General features: G+C 54.8%; 1 protein-coding gene across 3 annotated transcripts in view; it reads left to right on the top strand.

The window, feature by feature from the left end:
• The first annotated feature begins 4799 nt into the window (after positions 1 to 4799).
• MAPK4 (mitogen-activated protein kinase 4) overlaps positions 4800 to 14230 on the top strand; it is a 135381-nt gene continuing 125950 nt past the window's right edge. For all 3 annotated transcript variants that reach the window (XM_051851940.3, XM_051851942.3, XM_051851941.3), the window contains exon 1: positions 4800 to 4995. The gene's annotated coding sequence lies outside the window, so the exon portion shown is untranslated. The remainder of the gene's footprint in view (positions 4996 to 14230) is intronic.

Below are 14230 nucleotides of genomic sequence, written 5' to 3'. Positions count from 1 at the left end.
CAACTCGAGTTTCACTACTGCACGAAGCCTTCCTGGTTCCTTCAGGCGCTATCAGCCTCCTAGCTAGACCCTTCACACGAGGAAGACCCGCCATTCGTGTGCGCATGGACTCAAGCCACATAAGAGGGAGCTTCAGAAATTCGTGGACAAATGAAATCAAAACCCAACTTAAGTTTGGTGCATAAACGTTTGAAATCCGTGCATAGTTGTTATAATACACACTTCCAATGAACTTTTGGAGGGCTCCTCAGATCCGCCACCAGCCTGTTAGCACCATCGGAGTGGGGATTGTGCTTGATCAGAGAGAGAGAGAGAGAGAGAGAGAGAGGAAGGAAGGAAGGACGGACTACAATGAGTGCTTTAAATGTCTTCCCAGGAAATTATAAGAACTTTTTGTTGATAATTTAAAGATATTTCTTGGGGCCGGCACTGTGGCATAGTGGGTTAAGCCGCTGTCTGTGGAGCTGGTGTCCCATACGGGCACCTGTTAGAGTCCTGGCTGTTCCACTTCCAATCCAGCTCCCTGCTGGTGTGCCTGGGAGAGCAGTAGAGGATGTCCGGAATGCCTAGGCCCCTGCAGCCATGTGGGAGACCCAGATGAGGCTCCTGGCTCCTCCTGGCTCCTGGTTTCGGCCTGGCCCTGACTGTTGTAGCCACTTGTGGAGTGAACCAGCAGATGGAAGATCTCTGTTTCTCCCTGTCTCTCTGTAATTTTGACTTTCTTATAGCACCTTTTCATTGAAAATATTTTTTACGCCTTCTCTCTTCTTAATCAGGCTTGAGTTTATGAATTTTGTTGTGCTTTTCAAATAAAAAAGTTTTTGATTCTATTCATTATTCATACTGTTTGTAACTATGTTACAATATTCTCCTGTTCTAATAGGTTTTTCCAAAAAAGAGTTGAGTCTTCAGGTTTTTAGTTGTGCCTTCATAGCATCCAAAAATAAAGCCTTTCAACATTTCTTCCTTTTCAGTATTTCAACCGACTATTTCATGTTATGTCTTATTGCTTTACTGCAGCCTCTAAGACTACATTAACAATAGTGGCAATAGCAAGCCTCTCTCTCTCGTTCCTGAATTTGGTGGCAATGGCTGGCTGCAGTATGTCCCCACTGTGTGTGCTGCTTTGAGAACTCACATCCATCGTTCCCTGAAGGGAGGGAGATACAGGCTGGATGAAAACCACAAGCATCTTGGGAGCTAAGTGAACAACAACAACAAAAACAGAAAAGTGTTTCAAGAAGAAAGGAGGAGCTGTGTCAAACGCTGGGTTGGCCATGTAAGAGCAAGCCTGGGCACTGGGCATCAGATTTAAAACTTGTAGGGCACTGGTGACCTCGCCCAGAGTGGCCTCCGTGAGTGCTGATGCAACAGGTCAAAGAGGCAGTGGGAAGAGAGGGAGTGGAGATGCTGAGACGATGCAAGTTTTGTTTTGCTGGGTCTCGCTGCAGCGTCGGGGCAGCAGATGGAGAACAGGGGAGTCCAAGGAGTCCTTTTTGGTTTGCTTTTTATTTTTTTAAAGATGGGAGAAGTGAAATCGTATTTGAAAGCTTGCTTCTGTTTATGACTACTAGTGAGGAAAAACTGGTGGCCAAAGAGTGGGGAGAACTGGTAGAGAGATGGTCCTGAAGCTGCGAGTGGGATGTGGTAGGCACAAGCGGACAGTGGCCTCATAGGAGCAGAGAGGAGACAGGTGTCGGGTTGGGGCCATTGGAGTCAGCCCTGGTTTCCTGTTCTCAGCAGGCTCAAGCGTTTCCTAGGTGAGCCTGGTGACCACCAGGTCTGGAACCAGCAGGCAGGCACCAGAACCAGGCAGCACCTTGCTCTCGTCTCTTGTGGCTGAGGGTGGCAGAGTGGGCCCTCAGCTCCGGCCCTTTGGTCAGGCCCAGGCTGGGAGAGTAGCCGCAGACCTGTCTCGTCTTCCTGACAGGACATAAGAGAAAAGAGAGGAGAGAAAGGGGAGAGGAGGAGGGGTGTGTGTGAGAGAGAGAGAAGGAGAGAGAGAGAGAGGTGTCAAACGTACCACCCACGTGAGGGACAAGGGCCAGGTACAGTGTCCTTGGCCCTGATGTCAATGTCCCCTTGGAGCAGAAGGGGTGGGGCAGGAAAGCAATGTTTAATAATCGGTCACCTCCCCTCCTCCACCAAGATCTGAATCAAAATGGTAAAACCAACAAAACTGGTAGCTGCAGTTACACGAGATGGATTTGTTCAGTACAATGTTTTTTTGTTTGTTTGTTTGTTTTTTAATTTAACAGGCAGAGTTAGACAGTGAAAGAGAGAGACAGAGAGAAAGGTCTTCCATCTGCTGGTTCACCCCCCAAATGGCAGCCATGGCCGGCGCTGCATCGATCCGAAGCCAGGAGCCAGGTGCTTCCTCCTGGTCTCCCATGGGGTGCAGGGCCCAAGCACTTGGGCCATCCTCCACTGCCTTCTCGGGCCACAGCAGAGAGCTGGACTGGAAGAGGGGCAATCGGGACAGAATCTGGCGCCCATAAGGATGCCAGCGCTGCAGGCGAAGGATTAACCAAGTGAGCCACGGCACCAACCCCAGCACAATGTTTTCTAACATCAGATCTAAATACCCCAAGCAAGGTGGGCATGGTGCTTATGTGCTCAATGCGTGGCCCCCTCGCCCTGTCCCTGGGTCCTCCAGAGGCAGTGCAGGTGCTGCACCTCTGTCCCCACCACCGCACACAGCTGGGGGGCCCAGAGGCAGAGAGCCATGCTGCTACACACCCCCCACAAGTGAAAAAGGAAGCGCTAAAGCAGGGAGACCCCCTCAGCTATTTCCTGCTGAGTGACACCCACCTCCGCCAGCTGTACCTTTGAGTCTCCCCTAGGGAGTAAGAAGCAGGCCTGTCTCGTCTCCTGACAGCAGCACCCACAGGAGGAGGACACCCTATGGCACACACGTGACAGAGAGTGCCTAGCTAGACTCCCTGCTCGCATGCCTTCTCCGCCGGCGGGATTCGATAATGGACTCGGATATTAAAATGCGTATTTCATAGTCTCTTGTCCCACCATTTGGAGGAGGGCCATTCACTAGGCAGGGGCCATTCAGTCATGCTCATCGCACAGGGAAAATCCTGTTTTCCATTGCCAAATGGAAGGGAGAAGAGATTATCTCACGTGGCCAGGCCCAGGGGCTCCCAGGAGCAGTGTCCAGACCTGAGCTAAGTACCCAGCAGGGAGACTCCTCTACCCCCGTGTGGTCTCCGCACTGGGCCTCAGCAGCCCCTCCCTGTGCTACTGGTGGGCTCCCCACCACACACCAGCCCTTCTTGTGTCTTTTGCATAAAGTACGCATCCTAGGGGCCTCTTTCTCTTCCTGTTATAAAAATGAATAAATCAACGCCAAGCATTTCAGATTTATGCATATGCACTGACTTGGTAATACTTATTTGTAATGAAAATTAAGGGAGTAAACTGTTCCCAGTTGGGTGTGGGGAGGACACAGGGGAATGTCTGACCACAGAGCTGTGCACAGTAGCGGTCCCAGGCTCCCTCCTTAGCCCAGCCTGTGTCAGGCGACTGAAGCTCAGACAACCACAGTGCCTAACTTAGCAGGTAGACCTAATATAATATATCATCCGGCCCTACAGGAACCTGCACGCCTCTCTGTGTGCTATACACAGCTGTAATAATTACAGCCGACACTTATTCCCCCTCATAGGGGCGTCCCGGGGCTGACCACTGGATGCATTTTCCAAAAGGACCCACGATGTGTAATATCGATGGCTTTGGCCACGTGACAATCAGCATCGCTGTATGGATTCGCATTAATTCTTTCAATAATTATTGAGCTCCTCCCAAGAACCTGGGGTTGCACAGGCTCTGGGGACCACGCAGAACCAACCCCAGCGCACCACTGACCCTATGGCGGGTCAAAGTTCAGTTCCCACTGGGGATGCTTTGGGGCCGGCAGAAAGGAGGGCTCCTGGGCAGCCAAGGCCACTGGTGACCTCCCTACTGTCCTGTTCTTTCTCTGCCCAGCAAAGCAGGTTCTCGACGCTCCCAGGGGGACACACGCGTTCCAGCGAGGCATGTCCGCGGTGCGCACCGCTCTGGGCAGGCTGGAAGGCAGCACTCAAACACGAGTTATTCCCAAAGTTGTGGCTTCAGAGGCTTCTCCTGCTCCAGCTCTCAGATTGCTGGTTTCCTCCAGTTCGTTTTCCTGGGGTCGGGCCGGGCACAGGAGGCCAGAGGCACAGCCCAGGCAGCCTGCTCTGAGCAGGGGGGCGGGCTCGGATTCCGCACGTGCGCTGCGTGCCCCTCAACCTCGGCCATGCGCCCCCTCCCGCCGACGCGGGGCTCGGGGGCAGTCCGGTCCCCGCGGTCCCCTCTCCTCTACCCTCTGACCTCCGCTACGGACGCGCGGGGCTGACCCCGCGGCGAGGCCCGGGTTCAGAAGGACCCCGCTTCCTGCCTTCCTCCGCCCCACTGGACACAGCCTGGACAGAGCCCGAGGGCACCCCTCTCCCGGGGCAGGAGTGAGGACTCCGGGGAGCGGGAGCCCAGGCGGCAAGGCCGGGCAGCCCGGGACGCGGGCTCCGCGCAGGGGACGCGCGCGCCCGGCTGCCCAGGTGGGGCGGCCTCCGTCCGAGGCGCGGGGTCGGAGGAGGCCCGTCTACGCGGCGCGCGCCCGGCCTCGGAACAGCGCGGCTGAGCGGCCCGGAGGCTGCGGGAGGGCGGAGCGGGGCGCGCGCGGGCGGCGGCAGCCCCGGCCGCCCAGGGCCCGGCTCCCCCGCGCCGCCGCAGCAGGTGGGGGCCCGGCGGGCCGGGGGCGGGGCCCGGCTCGGGGCGGAGCCGCCGCGGCGCGGGCGGGGGACCCGGCCTGAGCCCGAGCGGGAGCCGCGAGCCGGGCTGTCGGGGCGCCCGCGGGAGCTCGCCGCGCGCCGGGGCTGGGACCGGCCAGGCCGAGCGCGCCGGCGCCGTGGCCGCAGACAAAGGCGCTGCTCGCGCCCGGGCCGCCGCGCTCCCGGGCTCTGATCGGTGAGTGGCTCCCCCTGCGCCTCTCGGAGTTCCGCGGGCTCCGGTGCAGCTGGGGGGCGAGGAAGCAATGATACTTCCCGCTCTCCCCGCACCCCCTGCCCACCTTACCCGTAAGCCCCCCAAGGCCAGGCACGCCCCAAACTGGCGAGTTTCCGAGCGGTGACCTCTTCCTCGGCGGACCGCGCGCGGGTGTCGTCCCCGGTCTCGGGTTTGCTTGGCAGGGTTGTCCGCTGGGCGCCCCCGGGGTGTGCCTCGGGGAGGAGGACTGCGGGGCTGGGTGCCGGGAGGAACCCCACCCCCGGGGGCAGAGCCGCGCGTTTGGGGGTCTCGGAGGGCAGATTCGGGTCTTCGTGGCGGGGTCTGCCCCAGTGCCCTGTCATCGCCCCCTCCAACCTTCTCCCAGCGACCCCCGCCCCCAACAGAGGCGCCCACTCCGGGGGTCCTGTGTCCCCTGGAGAGCGGAGAGGGAGTGGGCCCGGGCGCTTCCCCGGTGCGGTGCTGTGATCCCGAGCCCGAATGTGCGGGGCCGGCGGGCGGGCGGGGCAGGCAGCGGCGGGGCTGGAGCCCCCTGCACGCCCGGGCTGGCGCCCCCAGCCCCCTCCCCGCCGCTCTCCATCCGAGAAGCCTCCCGAAGCCTCGCGGCTCCTGCTTTTGTTCTACCGGCTACTCTCCGGAATCGAAGAAGCCTGGGTGGGCGGATGCCCCGGAAGGGGGCTGCGGTGGGAGTGCCAGGTGCGGCCCCGAAGTGATAATTGGAGGCGGCGGCCGTTTCCCGGTCCCGACCCGGGGGCGACCGGGGGGATCCCGGTCGCTGATCGATTCCCGGAGCGGGCAGCGGGTCCGCGGCGTCCCGAGTGAGCGCGGTGCCCTCCGCGGCCGCGCACTGTCACGCGCCTCTCCCGAGGTCTGGGAAGCGCTACCTTGAGACAAGAATTTCCATTCATGGATTTGTGCCTGGGACTTGATTAATGTCACCCGGCTCGGGTTCTCTAAGGAGCGGGTGTCCGCTACTCCTCCATTTGAGAGTCGTTTCCTGGGGACCTACTATGTGCAGGGCAGCTTAATTTGAAAGAGACTTCACCGAGCACCTGCTGTGGGCAAAGTGGATACTTACAAACTTTTCAGGTTCATCTATTAAGCACCTACTATGCGCAGCTGCTATGCCCTAACTTTCTCAATTTAACAGATACTGGTTGAGTACCTGCTGGGTTCAAGGCATTTGCAGTTTGTTGTGGCCGCTGGAGGGTCTCCAGTGTACTGGGGGGGGGGGGGGTGCCCGGGCTTATGAAAACAAGGGAGAGAGGACAGCGTGTCTCATCCTGGAGTCTTCAACTCCTTCCCCTTTAACCTTTGGGGGCTGCTTGTTGTGTGGCTAGAAGTGCTAGTCCCCTCCACCCCAAGGTTCCTTCTGTGTCTGAGGGTTTGCCAGACCAGAGCAGGCAGAAGAATGGCACGTCCTGTGCTGGAACCTCTTTCCCCTTGGGTTGCCTGTGAATATGTCAATGAAACTGACAGGGAAAAAGTTACTGTGCGTGGTGTATTTATTGCTCAACTTAAGTTTTTATAGGTATCCTATGTGTGTGTGTGTGTATATATATATATACACACATATATACATGTATATGTATATATGATGGTTCTTAAATCTATGTTATCTGGATAAATATGGATCAATATAAATGAGATGAAAAAATTCTGTATAGTGTCAATATTTATAATGATTCCTTTGTAACTATTTAAACATATATGTATATATGTATATATATGTATGTGTGTATATATATATATATATATATATATATATAGGGCATTGGGACATAAGGGGTAAAGCAAACACCAACAAACCCCAAAACAAAAATAACCAGATGGTTCCTGTATACAAAGCCTTGCTATCACAGGGAAGCAAGCCCAGGTTAACAAGGCACAGCTCTCACGTTCCAAGAGATGGGGACTGCATGGTGGGGACAGAAAGAAAGGAGGACAGAGAGCCGAGCCAGGAGTGAAGCGACGGGGCTGGGGAGAGGGAAGCGCTGAGACAGGCCCCGCTGGCTCTTCCTGCCCTAGCTCCAAACAGCACCAGGGGTGTTGGGCCGAGAATGCGTTTAAAATCCTGTCTCTGCCTCCAGGGGTGGGGACCTGGGGTTGGACGCGTGGTCTCAGGCTGCTTCCTGCTAAGGAATTTCATGACCTTGCTCCTCTGGCAATCTTGGCATCTTCCAGAGACACACTGCAATGCCTGCATTGGCCAGAAAATTGTGGCCCCTCTATCTGTTGGCAAGTGCTTGAGCACTTAGAATGCTGCATAGGTTGTGAGCAGGGGAACATGGCCAAGGCAGGTAGTCCTTGTCCAAAAGGAACAGTCAGAGTTCGTGAGATAAACTCATACATTGCCAACCTGGGCAGCATCTATGAGAAGCTAGGAACAGATTCCTCCTGGAATTGAACGTCAGAGAGAAACCTTCTGACCTCAGGGAACTGTGGTTTATCTTTTATCAAGCACTGGAGAACTCTCTTTGCCTTGCATGTTTATCTTTTCACCTTGGCCTCCAGCAATTCCTGGTAACAGCTTTACCCCAGCTGGGTACAATGATTTTTTTTTTCCTTCCTAAATTCTTACTGATCTCCCTTTTAAGCTCTCTTTAAACGACCTTATATTATTATTATTATTATTTTTGCTGTGACCTCAAAAACCCCCTCAGATCTTTTCTGGAAGTAGGCCCATTGTAAAAGACTAGAAGATATGGCCAGCATTAGATGAATGGACTTGGATGCCGGGTACTTGTTAATGAGAAAAACCCAGAGGCACCTTCAGGCATTCATGGAGAAAGCAAGGTGGCCTTGCAAGGTGAAATAGGATTCAGATGGCAGATGTGTGAGCAAAGGTGTCGAGCTCTCCAGGAATTTGGGGGACCTGGAAGTTTCCATTCACTCCACAGGCAAGTGTTGCCCGAAGGTTTCACGCGTGCGGGACGGTGCTGGGTGTCAGGTGGGGGAATCAGCAGCATGCCACAGCTGGCGAGGACCCTGTCGCCTGGTCCAGCTGCCGAGTGGCCCTGCATCCCTACCATTCTTTCGAGCATTCCTGGAGTGTTTTCACCTGGGCTGAACTTGACTGGCATCTTCTGCCAGGCCAAGAATGCAACTCCTTCTCCTCTCTGTGTCCTTCCCTCCCTGGAGGCTCTGGGAGAAGGGATCGGTAGAGGGGGTGACACTGGACGCCAGTGCCCCCCCACCCCGTCCCTCCTTGTCAGCTGTCCTTGCCTTCGCTCTGCCACTTCCGGCTGTTCAGCACCTTTCACTGAACGAACCCCGTCTCAGGGGAGTCAGTCTGCCCTCGGTTGCTTTCTGTTGCCTGTGACTGAAGGTCCCTGCTTTCTCTCTTCCAGGGGTCTTTGCTCTTTAAGCCTTGTTATGGCACGGAAGGCTGTGCCCACCATGAGAGAGAGAGAGGATATCAGACACAAGTGGGGGTTGGAGGTCAGAGGGGAGGCAAAGTGCCTTTCCTGGCGCCCCTGAAATGATGCCGGCACCTCCTTATGCAGCTGCTGTTGGCCAGGGTCCTCGCAGCCCCGTGATAGGAATGCAGAGCCTTCGTTGGCTTGGATCGTGGTGTGCGGGCTGATGGCAGACGGTAGCGCCCCGCGAGCCACCTTCCACCTGGCCTTCCCAGACTCCACGCGGAGGTTCGAAGGCTTCACATCCGCCAGAGGGAATCCTTGCTTCTTGCCTTTCCAGGCCATCATTCCAGGGCAAGTGTTGTCAACCTCATTGACCAGATGAGTCTCTGTTAGGGAGAGCACCCGGTGTATCCCAGGATGTTTGACAACATCCTTGCCCTCCTCCAATTAGATGCCAGTGGCACCTGCCTTCTCCTCTCTCCCTAAGGTGTGACAACCCAACAGGTCTCCAGACCTTGTCAAGTGTCGCCCCTGGGGAGCAAAGTCATCCCTGATTGAGAACCGCTAGACTTCGGCTGTAGCACATTGTATAACTAAGCCCACTTTTCTGCCAGATGCCTGATTCAATGAAGGTGATTTAAAAGATGTGTAGTTAACTTTGTGGAACTTTTTTTTTTTTTAATCTTTATTTATTTATTTATTTATTTATTTTTTGACAGGCAGAGTGGACAGTGAGAGAGACAGAGAGAAAGGTCTTCCTTTGCTGTTGGTTCACCCTCCAATGGCCGCCGCGGCCGGCGTGCTGCGGCCGGCGCACCGCGCTGATCCAATGGCAGGAGCCAGGTGCTTATCCTGGTCTCCCATGGGGTGCAGGGCCCAAGCACTTGGGCCATCCTCCACTGCACTCCCGGGCCATAGCAGAGAGCTGGCCTGGAAGAGGGGCAACCGGGACAGAATCCGGCGACCTGACAGGGACTAGAACCCGGTGTGCCGGCACTGCAAGGCGGAGGATTAGCCTAGTGAGCTGCGGCGCTGGCCGGAACTTTTCATATAAAAAATTTCAGCACGTGAAATACGTATCCTTTGCTGGACCACACATTCTAATCTGGTCATCATATCCAGGTCATCTTTGGAGGAAAATTATTTTAAAAAAATCTCAAATTCCTCCCCTAGTCCCTGGCTGACACATGGACCAAAAGTGTAGGTGGCAGACTTGGCCTTCTGTCACTCCCACAGGCTCATCCCCACCTGCTGCTGGGGGCTTTGTGGGGGGCTTTGAGTGGAAGTTGTGTTAGCTGCTGGTGAAAGATCATCTGAGAAAGGCCCTGGGGGTGACTGACACTGCGTCTACAAGCCTAGGAAACTCGGGACTTCCAGGAACTTTTCTCTTCCTCCCTCCTTCTCTTCCTTTTTATTTCATCACGGTTTCTTTGCTGTGCTCACTGGGAAGCTTGGTTCAAGTAACTCCATGTACTACTGCTCACAGGAGGCAGAGCAAGGCTGATCCATCTTGAGAGAGAAGCGTGAGTCACCGGCTGCTCTCCCTGCCCCTAACTTCTCCATCTGCTCCCAGCACGCCATCCTGGTCACAGGTGCAAAGCAGATCTCTCTCCCTACCTGGAAGAGGCCAATTCCTGAGGCTTTTCCCGATCAGACAGGTGACCTAGCAGAGAAAGCAGGTGCAGGAGTGGTATTTGGAGCCCCACTAGTCATCTGCACTTGACTTCTTCCTTCTCATCCATCCTGTCCTGCAAGGACCAAGGCTGGTGATGAAGGGGGCAGATGCTGTCTGGCCCAGCTGTTCGGGAGTGAAAGCATAGACTGTATTGTAGCTGATGAGGGTTTCTTGCACTCAGCCCAGGCCCTCGACATTGTCCTGTGGCAAGCAGGATTCTCACTGATGGCCAAAAAGCAGACTTTTTCATCCACAGCCACTCCTGGGGAGGCTGAACGACCTGGGGCAGACTCAGGCCTCAGGGCTTCCTTTCCTGGGGACTCTTCTTGACCCTGACCTTTCCAATAGGGTCCCTTGCAGACCTCGGAAGCCGTGTTTCCGCGGGTGTGGTTTCAGGGTCAGCAGCCAAGTGGATTTCCCCCTACCCTGCCCCAACTCTCCCAGATGCTTCCTGCCCCGCCCCCGCTGTCATGAAGCCAGAGTTTTAAGTGGGGGAAATGGTAGTTTTGAGCACCCTTCCCCTCGGGGCTATCCCCTCAGAAAAGCTCTGTCTGCCCAGGGCACCGCGGGTCCTCTCTCTCTCTCTCATCAGATGTGCAACCACTGGGAGAATGCAGCAGGTGTCTGGTCTTTGGGAAGGGCCTGGATTGGGGTGAGGTTGACTCCACCAACTTTTGTGTGGCCACTCCTTACTATGGAGCCTTTTGTGTACTTCCCAGTGATTTATCCAGCTGATTTTTGTTTTTGTTTTTGTTTTTTTTAAATGTTAACTTTACAGGATTACATGCAAAGGAAGCTATGTGTATATCTACGTGTAGTTTTATATGTATATATAAATATATATATAAAAGTTAGTCTTCCATATTGCTAGAAATAGAAAGCCTCCAATTAAATTTTAATAACCATCCATAAAGGAGAGAAATCTGCCATTGATCTCCTTGGAAGACATGATAATGACTTAATTAATTCTGAAGAGGCAGATCTTCTATTCTCCTGGAAAATGTGCCCCTTCTATGATAATTTTTGGAGGTAGAATGGCTGGAAAGTTCTACCAGCCATAAGAATTCATGAACCATGACGTGTGAAAACTCTGCAGCCTGAAATGATGTAAATTAATTCCTCCAGCATGAATCACTTTAAGTACAAGCCCAAATTTATTTATCAGCAACTCGGGCTCTTAGGCCAATTTTTCTAAAGAGGTGCTCGTGTAGTTATTTGAGATCCACCAGGGCCATTTTCCGTATTTCTTCTGTCAGATTTTCCATTTATTGCGATTTGAATTTTTTTTCCCAGCTGTTTAGAGACCGGCTTGTCTGCTAGGAAGAGGTAGTATGCTGCAATTTAATACCATGATGCGGGAGCCATGGGGAGCGCAAAGTGAGCTGAACGAACTCCTGTAGGGACCAAGAGGTTGTGCGTGCTGGGTTTTTTACCCAGTGCCCGGTACTTTTAAGAGGGGCTCAGAAAAGTAAAGTCTTAGAGCTCTCTCTGCAGGAAAACAAAACAACAAAACCAAAAAACTAAGAGACAGGGGAGTTCGGAAATCTGCAGCGATTTTTCTTGGAGGATAAGGGAGATGATGGGAGTCAATCGCTCAGGAAGAGGAGGTGAGAAACAGAACAAGAGGGAGACGAAGGTGGGCTGCCACGAGCTCTTCAGGCTGGAGAAAGGAAAATGGAAAATTGCTCGTGCGTTAGTGACTCTATGGTTCCGACACCTGCAGGTGGAGGAATCCAAGAGGGTTTTCAGGACCTGTCCATCGGCTGCGTAATAAAGCCAGCAACGTGTACGCCAGCCTTAGGGCCTACGGAGTGAGGAGGGGGCTCTGTACCGCGAGTGAGAACACGTCTGGTCAACAGCTAGGGTTTCACTGCGTTTGGCCACCTACGCCACCCGGAAATCACAGCGCAACCATGTCAGGGTTACGGGAGTGTCCAAAGAACCCGGAATGCCCAGCTTTTTAGTGCTAACGGTTTCTTATAAGCCCTTCCATGTCTTGTTTCCTACCAATGGCTTTTACTGAGCACCTATATGCGGACGCTAAAGTTGCCTTGCTCGTTAACCTGGGGGCTGTACCCTGGGCAGCACAGTAGACTCCTCAGAACAGCGCTGGGACACTTCGGACACCCAGACCATTGCACTGAAACCCACGGCCGCGATCCTGCTCACTGCCCCGCTCCGTTGTGTCTGCGGCGACCCGAGTGGCACATCTGCCTGTCACACTCTTGTCGTGCCGCACGTCGTCCCTTAGGGAAGAACTACCAGCCGCTGGCTGCCGCCAAATTCAGGTCCTCAGCCGTCGCTTGAGCCTTCCGTGAATTCTGTCCAGCCCAGCAAGTGCCTGCCCAGGGCCTTCCGGCCACAGCAGCTCAGGGCGAGAGCGCCCCTCCTCCCCCGGAGCCCTGCGCACCTGTTGCCTGGTTTCCTGTGTTCCCTGGGTGGTAGTGCTTTAGTCCTGGGGGAGTCTTCCTGCGTCTGGCCCCCCGGGGGAATGCAGGTGTTTTCAACCGTGGAGCGGCTCAGCCATCCTGGAAAAGGGGCCATGGCCAGGCAGCCCCTAACTCGGCGGAAGCTGAGTCGCCACTCCTGGGTTTTGAAGGTTTTAGGGCAGTGGGTCTAGAAGTTGAGTGTGCATCAAAGCCACCTGGAGCTTAACGCCAGATTGCCAGGGAAGTTCCGGTTTCTGACTCAGGAGGAGGTGTGGCCCAAGAATGCGCATTTCTTTATTTTTATTTATTTGAGAGGCAGAGGAAAGGAGGGGGAGAGAGAGAAAGAGAGAGAATCGCCTGTCTGCTGGATCACTCCCCAGCGCTCTACCGTGACCAGGACTGGGCCCGGATGAAGCCAGGAGCTGGGAACTCAATGCAGGTCTCCTTCATGAGTGGCAGGGACTCTGCTTGAGCCATCACAGCTGTCCCGCTGGGTCTGCACTGGCAGGCAGCTGGGGCGGGGCATTGAACCCAGGCACTCTGATACAGGATATGGGCACCCCAAGCCACGTCTTAATAGCTGGGCCAGAACCTGCCCCAGTACTTACAGTTCTAATACCTTCCCGGGTGGTGCTGACTTTGTTGGTCTGGGAACTACCTTTTGAGAAGTTTTAGGGGGATTGAAATGACCTCTCAGCCAGCTATTAGATGATTGGGTTGATTGTTTTAGATTATCCAGTGCCTACTACATCATAGGCATTGAGCTATAAGAGAAAGAGGAAGGTGTGGTTATTCCGAGATGCAGCTGTCTAGGGCCAGAGTGAGGGACCAGTGAAGAGCTGGCCACAGTACCGTTCCGTTGGTGCTCTGTAGAGGGCGCACTTGCGGCTTCCATGGAACACACCTGGGCAGGAGGAGTGTGGCTAGAGGCTTCCAGGAGTTTGCTGGGGGGAAGATGAGGGGCAGGACCCCAGGAGCAGCTTGGGCGAGGGTTAGAGAGAACACAGACAGGCCTTGCGTGGGGACTACCTGTGGCTAGGGTGAGCGGAGTAGCATTTGATGGGGGAGGGGGACCTTAGAGTAGACTGGCAGGTGGAGGCCCATCACGGGGCAGAGGCGCCTGGGCTGATCTGCAGGCTGCAGTGGTCGTGGAGAGCAGTCAGCAGGTGAGAAATGTGATCAGATTTGCTTGCTCACTGCCTACCAGCTGGAAGAGGGACTGGAGGGAAAACGCACCTGCGGGAGACACAGGACACGGTCACAGGAGCCCGCATGGGACACAATGAGGCCGCCAGGGACCTTGGCCTTGACTTCATCTCGTCCTTGCATCACCCTCTGCCTCTGCTCAGGACTTTAAACTTCTCAACTCCTGTGGTGCTCTTAGGGGAGCCGCAAGCACTCATTCCCTGCTTCCTCTACCCACATGCTGTTGCTAAAGGGAAGAGAAGTCGGGGGCAGCCTGGGGGCAGGTGAGCTTCAGCACAAGCAGCTGAGGGGCGTGTGAGGACGGGAGTGGGCCGGTCCCACCTCCTCCGCCTAGGTGAGGTGGGGAGGGACTGCCCTCTGCCCACTGCGTGGGCACCGGGGAGCTCCACGAGTTTGTTTATGGTGCACGTTTCCGCCTTCTGGGAACAGATTACAAGGTGCCCCCTGGCAACCACATTTCCCCACCATCAGGCCCGGTCCCCTTCATGTTTGGGGTGCACTCGGGGCAGCCTCAGGATGACTAGTGT

This window comes from Oryctolagus cuniculus, chromosome 10 (assembly GCF_051225735.1).
Source record: "Oryctolagus cuniculus isolate XC-2025 breed Fujian yellow rabbit chromosome 10, ASM5122573v1, whole genome shotgun sequence".
NCBI classification, from domain to species: Eukaryota; Metazoa; Chordata; class Mammalia; order Lagomorpha; family Leporidae; genus Oryctolagus; species Oryctolagus cuniculus.
The sequence above is the reverse complement of the archived record's forward strand: the minus strand, read 5'-3'. Positions and strand labels throughout refer to the sequence as shown.